Genomic DNA, 20,744 nt, shown 5'->3' with positions numbered 1-20,744 from the left:
AGTGACTGCAATTTGAGGAAAGTATTCTTGCAATTTCTTTTTAAAGTTTAGGTCTAAATGTTGTAACACACATAATATTTGGCTTTATTTTTAACCCAAATGAATTCCAACAAGGGAAATAATCCAGGTAAAGTAGTTAATGACAGCTAAATCACAGTGACAGTAATCATTCCACCTCCACAAGTCTATAATGTATAACTTTGGTGTACAAAAGACTACAGGGTTAGATAAAGAAATGTAGTTTTTAATTATTCACAAAAGAAAAATATTGTGCCACCAGTGAAAAGCACACATTAAAATAAACAAGGATATCATTTACAAAAAAACATTTCCTGCACAATATAAAAACAAAGCAAAGATTTTTGGTAGCCCGAAATGAATATAAGTAGCCCGAATAAAAACATACACTGGTTAATGTAGAATATTGATAAATCCTGGATTTCCATGTAAGCCAACTATTCCTGCCCATCCCCAGCTAATGTTTGGTTTTCAAAACGTTCCCCTTCCAAGATTTTTGGTTAGCCAGGAATGTTTTCTTTAAGAAAATAAACATTCCCCTAATGTTATTTTTAGGTTATTTTAACGTTCCCCTAACATTAGAATAATTGAATTGTTATATTACTGAAATATTATATGAATGTATTATAACACAGGTTATTTTTTATAAAAAAATACCTCAACACATCACACATTGTATTTAGATAACATGGTATTTTATCAAACAACCAGTGACTTTAACACAATATAGAAGGCTTAAAGCAGATATTTATTAAAAAGGAATAAACATTTAATTCCCTTTAGGTTAACAGATCTTACCATAGCCGTTTATTTTCGCTAGAATAATGTTAGACTCTGAGGTAAAACGAAATGACAAATAAACTTTCTATTCCCTTTAGGTAAACATATCTTACCACTGCTGTTTAGTCACCTATCAGCTTGTAACATCATATACTCTCAATAGCATAGACGTGTCAAATCGATCGGAAATCACTCAAACATATTTTCCTTCATACATATTTAAGTTACTAACTGAAGAAAGAAAAAATAAACGCTAAAACAATGTCAGTCTATGAGGTAAAATGAAATGACGTTATTTTATTAAATGACTTGAGTTCACGCTTTTTTTGCTGAGCACAAGAGCAAGCAGGTGCTCGTTAAGAGCAAAGCCGGGAGAAGCGCGTGGAGAGGGTCGCGCGCATATCAGACGTGCACATTAACGGATGGGTTTATTTATGCTTTCACTTCATTTCCTGACAGTTTCACTTGTTACGTGAGAATAATAACTGACAAGAGGACGCCGAAATACATACAATATAATTACCTAACTAAATCTGAGACAAAGCAAAAACATTAAAATATTATTTCCTCCCTAAGATAGCCCAATGGGCAGGGCAGAGATACATTTTGGTAGCCCGACAGGAATTCACAATAGCAATAATAGGACGTCGGGCTGGCGATTTTGCGATCCCTGTATAAATAATATTGATTTATGCAGTGTATAAACAGAATATATAGGAAAAACACAATAAATATTCATATTCAGCAAGAACCATATACACTGCAAATTTGAAAGTGCCAATTTAACACCCTCAGAGTTAAAATTAACACTTTCCCATAGTTTATATGGGAACCACTGGTGGAGTGTTAAATTAACACTCATTAAAGTGTTAGGGTTAACAACACTACAACAGTGTTAACTAAAAACTCCTATAGTGTCGAATATTAACACTAAAATGGTGCTCAAAGTTCACTCATGGCAGTGTTCCTCGCTCACATCAACACTGCAACAGTGTTAACTAAAAACTCCTATAGTGTCGAATATTAACACTAAAATGGTGCTCAAAGTTCACTCATGGCAGTGTTCCTCGCTCACATTAACACTACAACAGTGTTAACTAAAAACTCCTATAGTGTCGAATATTAACACTAAAATGGTGCTTAAAGTTCACTCATGGCAGTGTTCCTCGCTCACATCAACACTGCAACAGTGTTAACTAAAAACTCCTATAGTGTCGAATATTAACACTAAAATGGTGCTTAAAGTTCACTCATGGCAGTGTTCCTCGCTCACATCAACACTACAACAGTGTTAACTAAAAACTCCTATAGTGTCGAATATTAACACTAAAATGGTGCTCAAAGTTCACTCATGGCAGTGTTCCTCGCTCACATCAACACTGCAACAGTGTTAACTAAAAACTCCTATAGTGTCGAATATTAACACTAAAATGGTGCTTAAAGTTCACTCATGGCAGTGTTCCTCGCTCACATCAACACTGCAACAGTGTTAACTAAAAACTCCTATAGTGTCGAATATTAACACTAAAATGGTGCTTAAAGTTCACTCATGGCAGTGTTCCTCGCTCACATCAACACTACAACAGTGTTAACTAAAAACTCCTATAGTGTCGAATATTAACACTAAAATGGTGCTTAAAGTTCACTCATGGCAGTGTTCCTCGCTCACATCAACACTGCAACAGTGTTAACTAAAAACTCCTATAGTGTCGAATATTAACACTAAAATGGTGCTTAAAGTTCACTCATGGCAGTGTTCCTCGCTCACATCAACACTACAACAGTGTTAACTAAAAACTCCTATAGTGTCGAATATTAACACTAAAATGGTGCTCAAAGTTCACTCATGGCAGTGTTCCTCGCTCACATCAACACTGCAACAGTGTTAACTAAAAACTCCTATAGTGTCGAATATTAACACTAAAATGGTGCTTAAAGTTCACTCATGGCAGTGTTCCTCGCTCACATCAACACTGCAACAGTGTTAACTAAAAACTCCTATAGTGTCGAATATTAACACTAAAATGGTGCTTAAAGTTCACTCATGGCAGTGTTCCTCGCTCACATTAACACTACAACAGTGTTAACTAAAAACTCCTATAGTGTCGAATATTAACACTAAAATGGTGCTTAAAGTTCACTCATGGCAGTGTTCCTCGCTCACATCAACACTGCAACAGTGTTAACTAAAAACTCCTATAGTGTCGAATATTAACACTAAAATGGTGCTTAAAGTTCACTCATGGCAGTGTTCCTCGCTCACATCAACACTACAACAGTGTTAACTAAAAACTCCTATAGTGTCGAATATTAACACTAAAATGGTGCTCAAAGTTCACTCATGGCAGTGTTCCTCGCTCACATCAACACTGCAACAGTGTTAACTAAAAACTCCTATAGTGTCGAATATTAACACTAAAATGGTGCTTAAAGTTCACTCATGGCAGTGTTCCTCGCTCACATCAACACTGCAACAGTGTTAACTAAAAACTCCTATAGTGTCGAATATTAACACTAAAATGGTGCTTAAAGTTCACTCATGGCAGTGTTCCTCGCTCACATCAACACTACAACAGTGTTAACTAAAAACTCCTATAGTGTCGAATATTAACACTAAAATGGTGCTTAAAGTTCACTCATGGCAGTGTTCCTCGCTCACATCAACACTGCAACAGTGTTAACTAAAAACTCCTATAGTGTCGAATATTAACACTAAAATGGTGCTTAAAGTTCACTCATGGCAGTGTTCCTCGCTCACATCAACACTACAACAGTGTTAACTAAAAACTCCTATAGTGTCGAATATTAACACTAAAATAGTGCTTAAAGTTTACTGGAAGTGTTCATATACATTTTACTAGAGTTGAGTATGCACTGATATAATGTGCATAGGCTACTGTGATTAAAACTATTACAATGTCCCATGTATTAGTTTAACCATCCCACCACTTAATAATCAGTCCAAAGTTCAAAGTGTTGCAATTAAAACAATTTTATTAGTTTCCCTTAACAGCACTTTTCTTTAAAATTTGACAAAGGGCCCTTAAAACACATTTACAACAATACTAAACTGCTCAAAACATGTGGAAGTTTAAAATTGCTGCTTAGACAATGCAGCTGTCTGGTACAACATGGAAAAATGAGTCTGTGCCATAAGACATTTGGACATCAAAGGGTTTAAAATATCTCAAGTTACCAGGTGTAACAATTGAAAGGTTATGGATATTGTCAACAACATTAAATGCATGAAAATGTTCCACAAATGTAGTCTCCATTTCTGATACCAAAAAATAAACTTCATTTCTAAGAAAGATGGAAACAATCTTATTGAATACTGGCATTTCATGAACAACATCTGTGCAAACAACAAGACCTGTGTGATACTCAATTTCATTATGTTTAACCCAAGCTGTGACACTTACTTCACTTGTCATACTACTTTGAAAATGTTCTGAAATCAAGTCACCATTTTCAACATCAGTCAGTTTTTTTCTTTTAGCAGGCGCAGACTCAATCCCTTTAGCAGACAATGACTCCCAATGATATGCAACAGCTATTTGGTGTTTTTTTTGCAAGGGATTTTGTTATGTTTTTTAAGTTTTTTATACTGGACTTAAAAAATCTGTGTTTGGCCTCATACCTCATACACCAAACATGAATTAATGGGCCAATTCTGAGTACACACTCAGGGTAATGAATCATGAAATGATGTTTGGGGATCAAATGATTTTGAGGATACAATTCTGTAAATAGTCTGTGATGCTCTTCAATAAGATGTTTTAAAAATACAGTCATTCCCTCTGTGATACATGGGGAAAAAACAATGTTAATAATATGCAACAAAAGTAACAGTAAATGCCAATGTCTGTCACTTTCTGGGACAGCATCACCCAAGATTAGTGGGAGGTTCCGAATAAGGCATAATGTTTGACTGGCATTAAGTTCAATACCGCCAGTACAAAGCATATTTATGCGTGATGGGTGATTTTTTTTGTCCATGAAGCCATAGTTGAATGCGTATATACGCTGGAGAATTTGTTCCTGAGAAATAAAATTCTTATTCAAATATTCAAACAACAACTTCATTTCATACTGCGCTACACCTTCTAAGACAGGGGTGGGCATCGAGGGCCACAGTCCTGCAGAGTTTAGCTTCAACCTTAATCAAACACACCTGAATGTCATTTTCCAAACAGTCCTGAAGACTTCAATTAGATTTTTCAGCTGTGTTTGATTAGGGTTGAAGCAAAACTCTGCAGGACTGTGGCCCTCAGGACCAGCAATTGCCCACCACTGTTCTAAGATATCGTGCATGATATCAAATACAAAGTTTTCAGACACACTGAAGTTGTCAGAATCCTGCCAGATCTTGTTGGTATTTAGATCTAGTTTAGCATGGCAGGGTTCTGACAGTACATATGTTCTATGTGGGAGATGCGTGGTTTAGTATTGGTTTATTCTGACCACGCATTTCCCGGGTCTCGTCACTTTTTCCCCGATCCCTTACTTGTGATTATTTTCCAGGTGTATGTAATTTACTTTCTCCCTATTTATTGTCCTTGTGTTTGCTGTTCTGCGCACGTTCGTCTTGTCGCATCTTGTTGGTCTGCCTGTGAGTATTTAGTAGTGAAGTCTGTAACACTTTATTTCGATAGTCCACTTTAGACATTTTACTAATTATAACTAACTTTGCAACTACTTATCAACTACCAATCTTTAGAGAATTAGTAGACTGTCTGCTTAATATCTACTAACACTTTATTGTGATATCTCAACAGACTTTCAACTGACTGTAAGTGTCTTTGCAGATGCATGTCAACTTATTCCACTAACCCAAACCTCTTCCCTAACCCCAACCCTTACAGTTTACTAATACTCTAATGACAGTTAGTTGACGTATAGTTGCAAATTATTGAAAGTTAGTTGACATGTAGTTGCAAAGTTGTTTATAGTTAGTAGAATGTCTAAAGTGGACTATCAAAATAAAGTGTAACCGTGAAGTCTTAGTTAGTGATGGCCAAATGAGGCTTTCTGAACCACTGAGGCTTTCCAGCCCATTGGTTCGCCAAAAGGTTCATTTACCCGAAGCCTCATGAAACAATGTGCTCTCTAGTGACACCTACTGTGCAAAGCAATGAATCGCACACAAATCTATTCATTTTGAGCAACCAAATTGTCATGGTGTGGGCTTTTGAATAAAGTATATTAAATAAATTATTTTACTCTGCTTATGTTAACCTATGTACACACAACTCGCACATACACAACTTTGTGTTCAACTATTCAGTAGTTCTTTGGGTTAGTGATAACAGTGAATGCACCAAATAAGTGTTAAGAAATTATTGTGAGTGCACTGCAGTGCTGACTGGGAATGCAATAGTAGAGTGCTTATGGGACTGGGAGTGCAATAATGTAGTGCTTATTGAACTGGGGGTGCAATAGTGCAGTACTTATGGGACTAGAAATGTGGAACAGCAAACTGCAACACGGAAAAGTGTTTACTGGTTTTTATTTAGAAACAAAAGTTTTTTAACAGTATTTGGATTGAGGCGGTGTCTGTTTTTAGAAAACACCCTTTCACAGGGCACCAATGAGGCTGGACAACATAAGAAGGTCAGTGCCAGCTTATATAAATTGGAGCTTCTGTTTGTTCCAATATCCCAAAGAATCCTCAGTCCTTCTAGGCTATCCCTAATACAGTCTAGTCTTAATAATAATAATAATAATAACAGCAACAATATATATATATATATATATATATATATATATATATATATATATATATATATATATATATATATATATATATATATATAAAAATTACTACTAATATAGGCTATATATATATAATCATAAACATAATAATATAATTATGTATTAGAACTATATGCTAATTTACTCTAATGATTTACTGCTATGTATAATTTACTCTAATAATCTACTAAACTAAGTGTGATATAATATATAAAACAGGCTATGATATATAATGATAAATATACTACAAACTCACTACAACCTCGCCACTACTCGCTACTACAACCAACACTTCAACATCAATGCAAAACCCCACAAGAGGCGCGAGTTTCGAACCAGTTTTATCCGTAAGCGATACTCAGAATGAAGCAATGACTTATTCAACAGAAAACGAGGCCTCGTTTGTCATCGTCATGTGATTTTCACGGAAAGGATACAAGCCTCGAATCAGGGACGGACTGGGGCTAAAAAACAGCGCTGGACTTTCTCCCAAATAGGCCCATCATCCGGCCATTCGCCCCTAGCCGTGCGCAACAGACACAAGGATGTCCTGATACTATGACACAATACTGTCAGACTATCAGACAAAGTTATTTAATATTTTGTCAATGTCATATTAAACTTTGATGTATAATAATGCTGTGATATAATAAGAATGGCAAGGCCCTATACATTTTGTCTATAAAGCTTTCCAAACCACCACCAGGTCTTTGCCAATTCTACAATACTAAACACAAATATGAAAGACAAAAAAAAACTGCATTCTGATGGAAGACAGACAGAAAGTGCAAGCTAGGATTTTTTTGTTTAAACTAAAATGTGGTCATTTATTTAGCCCTCTTTCTTATATATTAGCATGTTTAGAGTGGTAGCAATGCATGCCTGATATTTTCCCATTTAATTCAATAGTCTTCATTGTAACAGAAAATGTGAGCTCACTACAACCTCTCATATACAATAAAGTCAATGAAAGAAATGAAAACCAATGCAATACGATGAATGTCCACCCACAGACTGTTTTTAAATGGTGTTGGATAAATATTTTTTTGCTTTGGTGTGTGTGATTTTGGTTAGATGACAGTTGTAGATAATACAGTTTGACAAGAGTTTACACAGAGTTTTCTTTTATTTCGATTGTATACAAATGAATGATGTCCCATATGAACAAAATGACGAAGTATGTATTGTTTTTAAGTTTCTACTGTTCAATTGCGCCCGCGCCTCTTTCGTTTAACACACACGCACGCGCGCGGGCACACTCTCATCACATCTCTCTCTAACAGTAGTTGCGCATTACGTAAATTTTCACGCAAGTTTTATTTATTTTTATATCGTGTATATTACATTGTAATGTGTCCTGCTACTACTGGCACTTACTCTTGCTGATGTTAAGTTAACTCTGTCAGCCCCTCATCATGACCAGGCTGTGGATGCAGGCTCGCGAATTGAGGCTCGCGAATTCCAAGAATCCGAGGACCAATCACGGCTAGCTGGTAGGCCGACTCTTCTTCCTCGTAGCATCATATAAGTGATCGTATTAGTGCCCCTGCTGTTGGCTGTTCATATTGTGTTATTAGACTTTTTTGCCGACGGCCGGGCGACGGCCCTTCGTGGAACGACCGTTCTGGACTTTTCCAGAACGCACAGATTACCAATCCGTCCCTGCCTCGAATCGGGGCTTCATCTGGAACGCCCCTTTTTGCTCAACACAAGCTCCGGAGCCTCGCTTCAGATGTCCCATCACTAGTCTTAGTCGTTGCCTGTTTTATGTTTTTGAAAAGTTTATTGTTTGATTTGTTAAGTTTAGTGTTAGTTTAGCGTCGTGTTTTCCCTTGTCTTGTTTTGCCCCCTCGTGGGTTTTGTTTTTCTGTTTTACCCTGTTTTGTCTAATAAATCCTTCGTTGTTAATGTCTGCATCTGGGTTCGTGTCTGAGTGTTTATAAATCCAGACAGAAGTATGACAATGAATTTAGTATGCTATTGCGTTTGATACCAAAGCAAGAATTTTCCCTTGGATTCTCAACAAGATGACTGTAGTGCTCTTCATTGGTTAACCTGGTGCGTAATATTAGCCTACTTGTGGATCATGTTCATTAAAGACAGTCTGAGCAGAGACTTTGTCAATAAGACACATTCAACAGTAGTAGTTTGCAGTGAAAGATTCCACATAACCAAGAATTGAGTTCAAAACCAAATTGTCACCTGTTATTTGTGCAATGGTTCCATAGAGAGGTTGCTCTGTAAATGGCACTTTCATTCCTTTTTGCTCTAATACCTTTACATCTTCAACAAATGGTGTAAGTATTTTGTCAATTCCATATTTTTTTTCATCCTGGGAATGAAACAAAGATATGAGATGGATATTCATCAGAGATGAATTTTTAAACGTGGTGGTAAATTGCGTAGTGTAAAATAGAAACATCCAAGCTTATGGATACCTTGTTTTGAGCCGAGTGGATTTGCGGTTTCAAAGTCGTCATAATAAACTTGAATTTGCAATGCATTTTTGTATTTTGAAAATGATGTTTGTAGTATTTTCCATCACTGAAATCTTGGTACAGGCTGGGATTCATAGAGTATATAAATGAAAGTGTCATTTACAGGAACTTGCTCATATAAACCAGATTCTTTGTTTCTCTTTGAATCAAATCTGGGGCCCAAGTGAACTTCTACATGTTCCACAATACCCCATTTCTCACTGAAATACTTTGTCCATTTTGAGTTTGTGTTTAAGTCACTGAACAGATTGAAAGTATTGCTGAAAACATCTTCCACTGCACTTCTACTGGGAACTTAGCACTTGTTCTTTAAGATTTTCATGGACTTCATTGACATACTCCTCCATACTTTCAACAATAGATAACACAACATTGTTGGCAACACCACTGGCCTGTAACTTTGCTATAACTGAAGCACACATTAGTTTTGCCTGGTCTTTAGACATAAGAGATGAAGGTTGATTAATCCCATCTAAGTCTATTTCAGATACATCTTGTAAGCTCTGTTCATAGATATATACACTAGATGTCGCCTTGCCTACGGCAGTTCATTGGACCGAATGCGTCAACTAGAGCCGCCATCTTGAAACAGGGGAATCCCGCATCAGTGTCATTGTAGGCAATGGTGTAACCAAAATAAAATCACCATAAATCGTCATGAACGCGATTTTCTTGGTTTTCTTTTGGTTCGTTTCAACAGTCAGACATGTATTTAGCATTTAGTAAAGGAAAAAATAAAAGTTTTGATTTTATGAAAATGTACTTTTTCTAACTGTAATGCATAGTGCTAGTAGCCCTAACATCCATACGCAGCACAAAAGTCCGTCATCGTTCATGAATTCGAAGTACAGGCGGAGATAGCAGCTTTACCTGGATACTTCCTATGACAAGACCCCTGTTCTAAGATGGCGGCGGTTTTGACGCATGCTCAGAGCCCCAAGGCGACATCTAGTGTACATATCTATGAGCTCTGTTCACCTAAGTCTGACTGATGTGCTGTTTGCATATCAACAGCATTGCTTGTGCTAATGTCATTAGTGTTATGATAACTAATTAAATGTTTTCTAAAACCTCTAAAACTTTTAAAGTGCAGTGAACATCCGTCCTGAACACAAACAATAACAAATTTCTTACCAGGATATAACCCATGAAAAAGCTTGAGGTGCTGAATTAATGCACCAGGTCCATCGTGCAACGAACTGCAAATGTAACACTTATACATTGTTTAAGAACTTGGCTCTCAGTTCCCTTACCTTTGGACTTTCTTTAGTGGAGTCAACATCAATATTATAGACTGATGTCTGAAGGAATGTGTACATGTTGCTGAGAGCGTCGTCATAGCTTACACTGAAAACGAAGTGTGCTTTAAATAGTTCATCAAAGGCTGCCAATGATGTCGTTTCCTGGCATGGAATGAGCTTCTTGTCAATCATAATGTAGTGCTGATGGCCTGCTTGCAGGTTCCAGAAGCAAGAAGGTATGGTTGCTGATGCCCCTCTTGGTTCTCCAAGTGTTCTTCTAAGCTCCTGCATGACTATGGGAAAAATTACATTGGTACCACAGAAAATATATTACTTAAAACTAGGGCTGCACAATAATTGGCATGCGATTGTCACAAGCATCTCATCAGTAAAACCGGGTTCTTGATTTGTGGTAAATCGCCATCACCTGCTTTCAGATGGAGCGGCATTTACTATATAAAGCCGTAGTTCACTGACAAGCTAGGCAATATCGCATTCATAATCATGGACGAATCCCCTTCTATACAGAATGTTATATTGCATAGCTTTTCAGTGAATTACAGCTCTGTGTAGTAAATGCCGCTCCATCCGAAAGCAGGTGATGGCAATTTACTACTAATCAAGCAACCACTGATGAGATGTGTGTGACAATCACATGTGATTTATTGTGCAGCCATACTTAAAACTATAAACTGAGGTGTGGTACATACCTTGTAAAACACAACTACTCGGTCCAAAGCCTGAGCTGCACTGATCCTCTTTGTGTTCCTTTTAGAGGTTTGAGGTGGCAGAATATGCAGGAGTAGCAGAACAGTTGCCATATCACTGTCCCACTCTGTAGAAAAAAAGTTTTACTTAAATCACAAGTTTCTGGTAAATTATCAGCTGTTTTGTGTCAAAGCATTAGTCTTGCATATGACCAGTGTTGGGTAAGTTACTTCAAAAAAGTAATTAATTACTAAATACTAATTACATCATCAGAGTTGTATTTAAAATACTTTTCTAATTACTTTGTCTGAAAAGTATTTTAATTACTCAATAAGTAATTTAATTAATTACTTCTTAAAATCCCTATTAAACATTGACCAGAGAGAAATTAGACATGAAACTTTTAATTATTTAAAAAAAAGTCAAACATGGAATAGTTTAGCCTTTTAGCTTTTTATCTTTATTAAAACATACTATAATACTTATAGTAACATTTTTTAGTTAACAAACATTCTGTTAGTCCTCTGCAAAATATCTGAATAACAAGAAAAAAAGAATTCTATAACATATCTGAATAATAAAAAAGCTTAACTTTAGAAAAGTTAAATGACATGTATCAAGCTTTAAACATGAATCTTACTTTCAAAGCAATAAGTAGGCTACCATATTTCATACATAATGTATGTAAATGAACCATTTTTTCAACAAAATGAACTTATTTCTAATTCATTAACATTTAGTTAACAAACACAATTCCTCTAAATAACAAAAATATAGAATTACTCTGAAAAATATCAAGCTGTAAATGTTTTTCCCAAATCAATGAGCACTGCTCAGCTGCCAGTGCTGCTTAATTTTTAAAATAGTGGTTGTATCTCATTAATGTAAGCCTCTCAAAATGTTTGCTTGACAGTCTGTTCCTTCTGGGAGTGAGCACCAGATTGCCCAGGCTGAAAAGCCTTTCCACTGGGGCGCTTGATGGTGTGGCTGTGTTGTACCTTAGTGAAATGGCTTTAATCCTGGGAAACTGGCTAAGAACACCCAGCTCAGACCCTGCAGATTTCAAATATTCCATGACCTCTGTTTCAACAGAGTAGGCACAATCCTCCTCCTCCTCAAATGAAAAAAAGTCATCAGTGGAGTCAGCAGGCTTGTTGGGATGTTGTGCATTATACTGTGGGTCTTCAGTTGGCAACCCACGGCACTCTGTAGTAAGCATTGCCCTAACAGTGTCTTTTTTCCCTTCTTCTCTGATCCAGCGTAACTTAAATTTTGGCAAAGTGACTGCAGCCAGAAGAGCTTCTTTATTGTCCATCATAGAGGAAAAGCGTACTTTGATGGCCTATGAGAAAAGAAAAATACATCAGATTTACACATTATACAATAGTAGATGATGTTTTAATATAAAAGATAATATAAAAATTAATTTAAGCCATGGGTAAACCAAGAATTTAGCAATCTGTATAAATATCAAATACCTGAACAATGACATCAGGGAGAGATGCTGTGATCCTAAGATCATCCCGCAGTGCCAGCGTCCTGGACATTAGAACCTCCAGAGTTGGAAGAAGGGTTCCAAGATAGCAATTCTCTTCTCCTTGCAATATGTCTAGTGCTACAGTGAGTGGCTTTAACACAATACAATATTCCTTTAAGAACAGATACTCCCGATCAGTGAAGCATTGTATTCCAAACTGAGTGCAAACAGTATTTAACTCAGCAACTGGAATATCAGTGATCCTGGACAGGGCGTCGTGAAATGAATTCCATCGTGTTGAAGTAGGCACTATGAGTTTTTTCTTAAAAAAATTCTCTACTAACTCTGAAGCCACAGAAGAACGATTTGCTTTTGTCCACATTGCAGAACATTTTGAAACAGCACTTCTGTAGATTATTTTGGACTCATTTGCTTTAAGCCATTTCTCAACATCATGAAACACTAAGTTCAGTGTGTGTGATGCACACCTTAAGTGTGGAGGGAGAGAAAACTGTCCATCAAAGTCTGTAAGGAGAGTTTGCTCAACATCAGTAAATGTTACCTCTTCATCTTCGTCTGATTCCTCATCAGAATCTGACTGTTGGAACATTCTAAAAGCTTTGATAAAATTGGACCCGTTGTCCGTCACAGTTGCTGTCACTTTAGAGTTAAGTCCATAAGCCGAATGGACTTGCTCGATTTCACTGCCGATTAAATCATACGTGTGTCTCCCTCTAACTCGTTTACAAGCTAGTGCTGCATGTCCACGTGCAAAAGTCAAAGGATCAATCCAATGTGCCGTCATACCGAGAAAACTTTTGTTATGGCTCGTCCAAATGTCGAGTAACGCGTTACACCCAACACTGCATATGACACAATTAATTAAAACTCAGTCAAAGCAGAAATTGGTAATGTTTGCCTCTCCATCGCCATTTCTGTCCAAATTTATATTGCAGATATTTGTGGAGTAATCTTTACATGGGTTGTGCATTGCCCTGTTACTCTGCACAAACTAATATGATGTCTCTGATCACTGCATCAGAACAGATCTGTCATTTTACACCAACATATAAGTTAGAAGTGCATTATTTAAGTCATATATCCAGAAAAATGTCATCTGAGCTAGTACTACCATCCCCTTAAATCTTTCCCGCCATTGACGAGTTATCTTGTCAATTTGGCAGGAAAGCATTTCTCCTAGGACGAGTTTTTACGACAATCCAGATTTCTGCTATTATAAGTGGTACCCTTACCCAACTAAAGCATTTATGGTTTCAAAAACCAGTTAAAACTTTGTGTATGTTTTGATCATTCCGCGTTCAGCACAGAGCGGCCAAAGAGTTAAAAAATGTTAATCTACACAGTACACAGCTTCAGTACTTGAGTAAAAGTACAGTTACCCCTTGCTAAATTTTACTAAGTAAAAGTACTACAGTCAGATGTCTACTTAACTAAAAGTACAAAAGTACTTGTTTTTAAAAGTACTTGAGTATCAAGAGTACAAGAGTACATTTTCTAAATGTTGCATTACTACTGCCACAGTGCACGTTGAACCATGTGAGATGATTGACAGCTGTACAGCAAATGATAGAGCTCTGAGGTCAAATCTGATGCAAATCAGGAAGAGGAGACACACATCTCACTCCGTTCGCTCTTTGAGCTCTTCAGATCGCATAATTCAGTGGAAAATTAATAGAAATGTTATTCTGTATGACTAAATATTTTACTAACATGTGATAATTAATCATTATTTCCCCAAATATGCTCACCATTGTACTAATAGCCCTGGCGGATTCTGTATATTTTATCTATTTGAACACAAATAAACCGAAGAAGAAGAGAATAAATGTTTTACGGATGATGATTTCTATTCAAAATAACGAGCGTTACAGATTCATTATTTTGGACTCCTGGCAGGAAATTAATGTTACTGCAAACCAGTTTAATCATAAACAGTGGTCAAATGTCGAAGCTGGAGTCTTGAACCTGTCTTGTGATACGGAGTTTGTCCAGATCAAGTAAGAGTGTGGTGTTTTGACGAGTAATTCATTTTGAACAACAATAATCCGGGCTTACCAGTGATTCCTGCCCCTGAAGTTTTGCTTTGGTAAACACAGCAAACACTTGAAAAGAAAACTATCATTAACTTGTTCAGAACATTTAAATAGTCTGGCGAGGTGGGGCCACGGGTTGACACATTCCCAGAATGGACCTGCTGCGTCTTCATCCATTGTTTCGTGAGTGGTTTCGTCTCTAATCTAAATCTGACCATGGAGACTTTGGCGGAAAGCTGAAGGTGATTGCTGATAGGCTGTCCCAATCAGTTGCGCCTGCACAATCCAATCACGTTTAAGAGAGGGAAACAACAAATTGAGGGTTTCTGAGATTTTAATTTTTCCCTTTTTTTTAAGAAAAAGTAACGGGTACTCATGGTTATGGATAGAAATGTAGTTGAGTAAAGAGTAAAATATTTGCCTCTCAAATGTACTTGAGTAAAGTCATGAGTACTCCAAAAAAATTATACTCGAGTAAAGTACAGATCCCTCAAAATTGTACTTAAGTACTGTACTCAAGTAAATGTACTCCGTTAATGTCCGGCTCTGATAACCACTGATCTATATAAATGTCTGGACTGCGCCTAGAACACTTAACATAACAGCCAGAGGTAAATCCACCAGAAGAGTTAAAGCGGCCATATTGGTATGCCCAACCTTTATTTTAATTGGCTATTAACTGAATACATGGGTGATCCTCAGATAATTCATCACTGCATTGATTCCTGGCAGACTTCAGCAAACTTTGCAGCACTGGGGTGGTAAGGTTCTCTGCTTCTCTTATCACCTTTATTTTATAGAATGTGTGCCACTTCTCAAGCAGTTTGGATGCAACTTCTGGACCAAAGAGGAGGCTTAAATCTTGAGCTATCTGCAGCAACACAGAATAAAATTTTTTTTTTTTTCAATTTACATTTTTGATGATCACATGCTAAGTCAGTAAAAAAAAATGATGCTAATACTTACCAGCCCTTTAGTGTCCAGCAGCCTTGGAAACACTGAAAGTATTGTGTGTGACTCTTCAGGGTCATGGATGAGGCGCTGTCTATAATTGAAGGTCTCCCTCATCTTCTGCAGGATAATTTCTCTGTCACTGGTGTGGTTCATCAAGGATATCATCTCTTTACAATGTTCATCGTCCAAATTATCACCAATCTGGGGCAGTTTCCTCTCCTGCCTTGGACCACCTCCACCTGCATTTTCCAGCTTTTGCACCCACGTTTCGTTGTTCTCTGAATTGTTTTGATCCGCCATGCAAGAAATCCAGAGCCACTTTGGCTGTCATAGTAATGCTCCTTAACAAGGGCAGAGAAAATTATATTCAACATTACAATCAGCAGACAGCAGAAACCTTTTTAATCTAAATGTATTAATAACAAAAGTCAGGGGTCAGAACAGTTTAAGTGCAATTATAAAACCCCTTAAATCAATATATTGTGTGAAACCCTTAAAATTCCTGATAAAAAGCTCATTGCAAAATAAAATATGCATTTAATTTAGGGCTGGACAATTTGGCCTAAATTTCTATCATAATTTTCTATCATTAATTTCAGTTGATAATGTATAAATCCAGTAAGAATATTAAATAAGCCTCAGGAAAAACTTCTTGTCAGTACTACATAAAACAGAATAATTAAGTGTTTTATGTTGTAATTTAACCAGAATTTACAAAATTTAAAAAAATTAAGTCTGAGAGATGTCGATTCTCCGTGATTGCTCAAAACGTGTTTTAATAGTCACCTCAACGGAAAATAAAAGTATCCTAATATACAGAGGGTCCTTACGGCCCAAGCAACTGTACACAATATACATGGGTGAATTCCAGCGCCATTTGTGCCCCCTTTGAAGGACTCTTTGCAAAGTAAATAAACACTCCACATAAAATTATTGTTTTCATTGCTCTTTCGCCAAGTTTATTTTAACCGATCACACTATGAGACACAATTCAGGGCTCCAGACTGCCACCAAATAGTGGCATTTTGCCACCAAAATTTTAGAATGTGCCACTGAGTTTTACATCCAATCGCACATGTGCGACCAGTAAATTTGACCTTTTTTTGTGATGTGACACTGAATTTGAAAAAGCACATTGTACTTTCTGCATCTATCATTAAAGTATTTATTAGTAATACAGTGGAAATAAGTAGAAATGTGAATATTTGGTTAGCATGTTGATTTACAGTGTGTGCCCCTAAATTTTCTGGTTGCGCTTCTAAAATTTTCAGTTAGGGGCCACTGTGCTCCTAGTGGAAAAAAGTTAGTCTGGAGCCCACATCTCCTCTAAAGTTTACACATCATAAGCAATGATCTTTGAATGAATATGAAATATGTCATGAATCTGTGGGTGCAGTGATCATCCCTAAGTAGCTAGAATGAGACACGGAAAGTCTTTAAAAACAATGCTTGTGAAACAGAATGTGCAAGTGCGAGACCATCCACTGTTTGCAGCTTTTTTCAGCAACAGATTTGTGATTGACCATACGCTCAAGTGGTTCACGCTAAGGGTGGGCGGTAAAAATTTGTGGAAAAAACGTCTGCGATAGCAGATGCGTGGCTGTCTGCTTTGTGAATGGTAAGTGCATTTCTCAGTAAGTGGGTTTACACGCAGCCTTATGCCTTTGTGCATTCTACAACCGAATTAACTCCTGCAAATTTGCAGGTAGTGACAACCGCATTTACAGAAACTCTGCATAGTGTGCAAGGTTTCCCGCAGCATATTTCAGTTAAGGCGGCCCGCCTAAGCTTGGAAACCCTACCGCCTTAACAAACTTGTCCAAATAAATAAAAAAATTCGCCGTCAAGTTCATCTCGGAGAATAGCGCGTAGGCGCATCACACCGCATGCGAAATGAGAAAGACGTGGTCCGGACCGTCACTGTCTGGAGGATAACTAGCCAGTTGATAAAACATCTCAGAGAATAGCACGGACGTGCTTCACACCGCGAGCGTGCACGCGCACCACACGGCCGAAATGAGATAAGACGTGCTCCGTCATGTCTGGAGGATAGCCAGTTGATAACACACGTGTCCGTGAGAACTGTAAGTGGACTTATGTTTTGGGGTTATTTAAGCCTGTTATTGTATTAGTCTATAGTTCTTCTAATTTTAAAGTAAGTTAGCTGGTGATTTTGTTGTTTGAGCAACCTGCTAAGGTTTCACGTGCCTGTTGATTAGATATAATTGTTAAGCGCTCTTGCTTACTTTATTCATGTGCATTATTTACATGCTACAGTTACACTCCTTTAAGATAATGACAATACTGTAGCCTCTTTCACAAAGTAATTCTAGTAAATTACCATGAATTTACCAGAATGAATTTACCAGTAAATACAAAAATGTGCTGTTCACACATGCAGTGATGTTCCGTCTTTTTACCAGTAAGACATCATTCACACATTAGTATCAAAATACCGGTAAACTCTGAGAGAAAGCGGAAGTTACATGTGGCGCGCGGCCGCGAGTTCCGTGTCGTATCTGTACACAATGGCGGGTTATGACTTAATATCGTCGGTCCGTATTTTGTTGTTTTCACATCTGTGGCAAACGGTCGCGAAAAAGTTGCTCGTGACCAAACAACATTGCGTTAGGCGGCGTCAATCGTAACCTGTGTTTGCACATTAGGCTTCACTGAGGGTGTGCCAGGGACGTCGGCAATTTGGCAAATATATGGTAAGCTGTTTTAAGCAACTTTGAAGAAATGTGGATGTTAACTTCAGTTGTGCTCAACTTTTAAGCAGCATGGGTGTGGACACGAACGTAAACAGTGTGGTGGTTAACGCGTCATCTGTTTAAAAACGTTCTGATTGGCCCGATCTGTCAGCGCGGTCTGACGTGACCGTTCTAAATGCCGGTAATCCTATATTTTTCGTTCACACACATCGCTTACCGGTAAATTACTGGTAATCTTACAACCTGTCTTACTTGTAAATTTGGAGCACTGATTTACCGGAAAGGTTCTGTTCACACATGACATGTTAACTGCAATTTACCAGTAAATTACCAGTAAAGACTGTATGTGTGAAAGGGACTATTAATAGTGGGAAATAATCAGTTTTTACCATTTTTGCGCTATCTATCATCGTTCGCCAGACAATCTACATCATCTGCTTTAGTTTGTGTTTATTAACCCTTTAGTTTCACTTCATAGCGCAGCTATTCCCATTAGAGGTATCTGTTAAAAACATTAAAATTCATTAATAATCTAGTATATGTTCATTTTTTGTCATAGTTTCTTCAAAATTAAGTTTTATTTGAGTGTTACTAAAAAACAGCGAACAAAAAAATACAATAATAAACCGAAATAAACCCAGTTTTAAAACTAATAATTTTAAGCGATTGAAACAAACAACAACGCTATATGCGCACACTCAGTTTCTCAGTAAGTGCGTTTATATGCAGTCTTTCGCCGATTATGCTCAATAAATAATGCTTAAAGGTGCTCTAAGCGAATTGAAGCATTTTATACCATAAAACATTTTTTGTTACATACCGGAAACATCTCCTCACTATCTGCTTGCTGCCTGTCCGCTGATCAAACTGTAAAAAAACGCGATCTCTGTAGACAGCCCAGGCTTCACAAACGGCAATATCAACAAATGGCCAAACCTAGCTTCAGAAAACAAAACAAAGTATTCCAGCCAATAAACGACAAGAAGGATTTGGGGGTGGGGGTTGGGCACGTTCATGAAAGCACGGAAGGGAGGGGGAGGGGGAGGAGTTAGCTACGCTCTGTCTGTTTGAAAACAGTTCAAACATCAACAGGAAGTGACGTCGCACATTATTCGCTTAGAGCGCCTTTAAAAGATAATGCATGTATAGATATGATTAGTTAAACTTTGATCAGGGGAAGTCACCTAATATTGCTCCTGAGAGAAAATCTCTCACTGGTCTTGACTAAATCACTTTTGTATATTTAATAATAAGAAAAATTATATAGGATAAAAAAATTGTAATAGGATAAAAACCTTAAAAATTAACTGTTGTGATATCATTCTATAAAAGATTTTGGTCATATTGCCCACCCCTTGTTGACGCCTCACTCTCATTCTAAAATGACCAGTGGCGTAATGATACATAAAAGATACAAAATGGTGAAATGGTTCATGTGATGATACAGGTGGAATACCTCATGTCTAACAGCCAATTAGATTCGAGAAGCATAAAGAACTGTTGTAAAAGGTAAAATATATTGATATTGAATTATTATCGAGACCAATTGTAATTCAATTCAATTCAATTTTATTTATATAGCGCTTTTCACAATTGTTAATTGTTGCAAAGCAGCTTTACATGAGTAGATGTAGAGGAGAACACTGAAAATCAATACATAGTATAAGAAGTAGAATAAAGCGGCTAGGGATAAACCGTGTAAGCGAACGTATTAATAATGTCACGTATACAGTAAAGTGCTAAGTTAAGCCAAAGTTGGCTGACTCTCCCTGGGACTAAAAAACCCCCTAGGAGAAAACCCAATGGGAAAAAATCCTAGAAGGACAAAAAATCCTAGGGAGAGATTAATATTTATATATATATATATATATATATATATATATATATATATATATATATATAGACACGGTAGGGATAGGAAGCGGGTAAGCGGATTAAACTGGTTCAGCCGGTGGTCGTTGGTCGCGCATCGGCTGGGCATCACGTTGAAGGACAGCCAGTAGATCAGTGGTGCGTTGACCTTCACAGCAACAGGAACTGGGTCTGTTTGTCTCATTGTCCTCGGGGTCGAGGACGAGACAGGGAGACAAAAACAGAATTCTATTAGCGTAGGGGCCGTTCGCATGTAATGCAAGTGTCATACATTATAGGGGTATACGGGTCGTCTGGTTTCATTTTCTCTTAAAGATCGGAAGGTGACCCTTATTTACCATATATACCCTCGCATTGGGCCCCCAATTTGCTAAATCCTAAACTGTAGATAATATAATTATGCCGCAATAGTTAGTCTGTCTGGAACGAAGCTGAGTTAAACCACATCACTGTGTGACACTTCAATACATATGAACGGCCGCTACGCTAATACGATTTTGTTTTTCTCTCCCTGTCTCGTCCTCGACCCGAGGACAACGAGACAAACAGACCCAGTCCCGGTAGATGTGAAAGTCGGCACACCTCTGATCTACTGGCCGTCCTTCAACGTGATGCCCAGCTGATGCCTGACCAACGATCACCGGCAGAACCCGCTTAATCTATGCTAAATCTCC

General features: G+C 37.4%; 1 pseudogene; it reads right to left on the bottom strand.

Moving 5' to 3' along the window:
* Positions 1 to 10,264: 10,264 nt before the first annotated feature.
* LOC141282949 (uncharacterized) lies at positions 10,265 to 15,784 on the bottom strand (annotated as a pseudogene).
* Positions 15,785 to 20,744: the final 4,960 nt, after the last annotated feature.

The sequence above is a fragment of the Paramisgurnus dabryanus genome, chromosome 11 (assembly GCF_030506205.2).
Source record: "Paramisgurnus dabryanus chromosome 11, PD_genome_1.1, whole genome shotgun sequence".
Classification (NCBI taxonomy): Eukaryota; Metazoa; Chordata; class Actinopteri; order Cypriniformes; family Cobitidae; genus Paramisgurnus; species Paramisgurnus dabryanus.
Note: the sequence above shows the minus strand (reverse complement) of the source record. Positions and strands in the feature narration are given on the sequence as shown.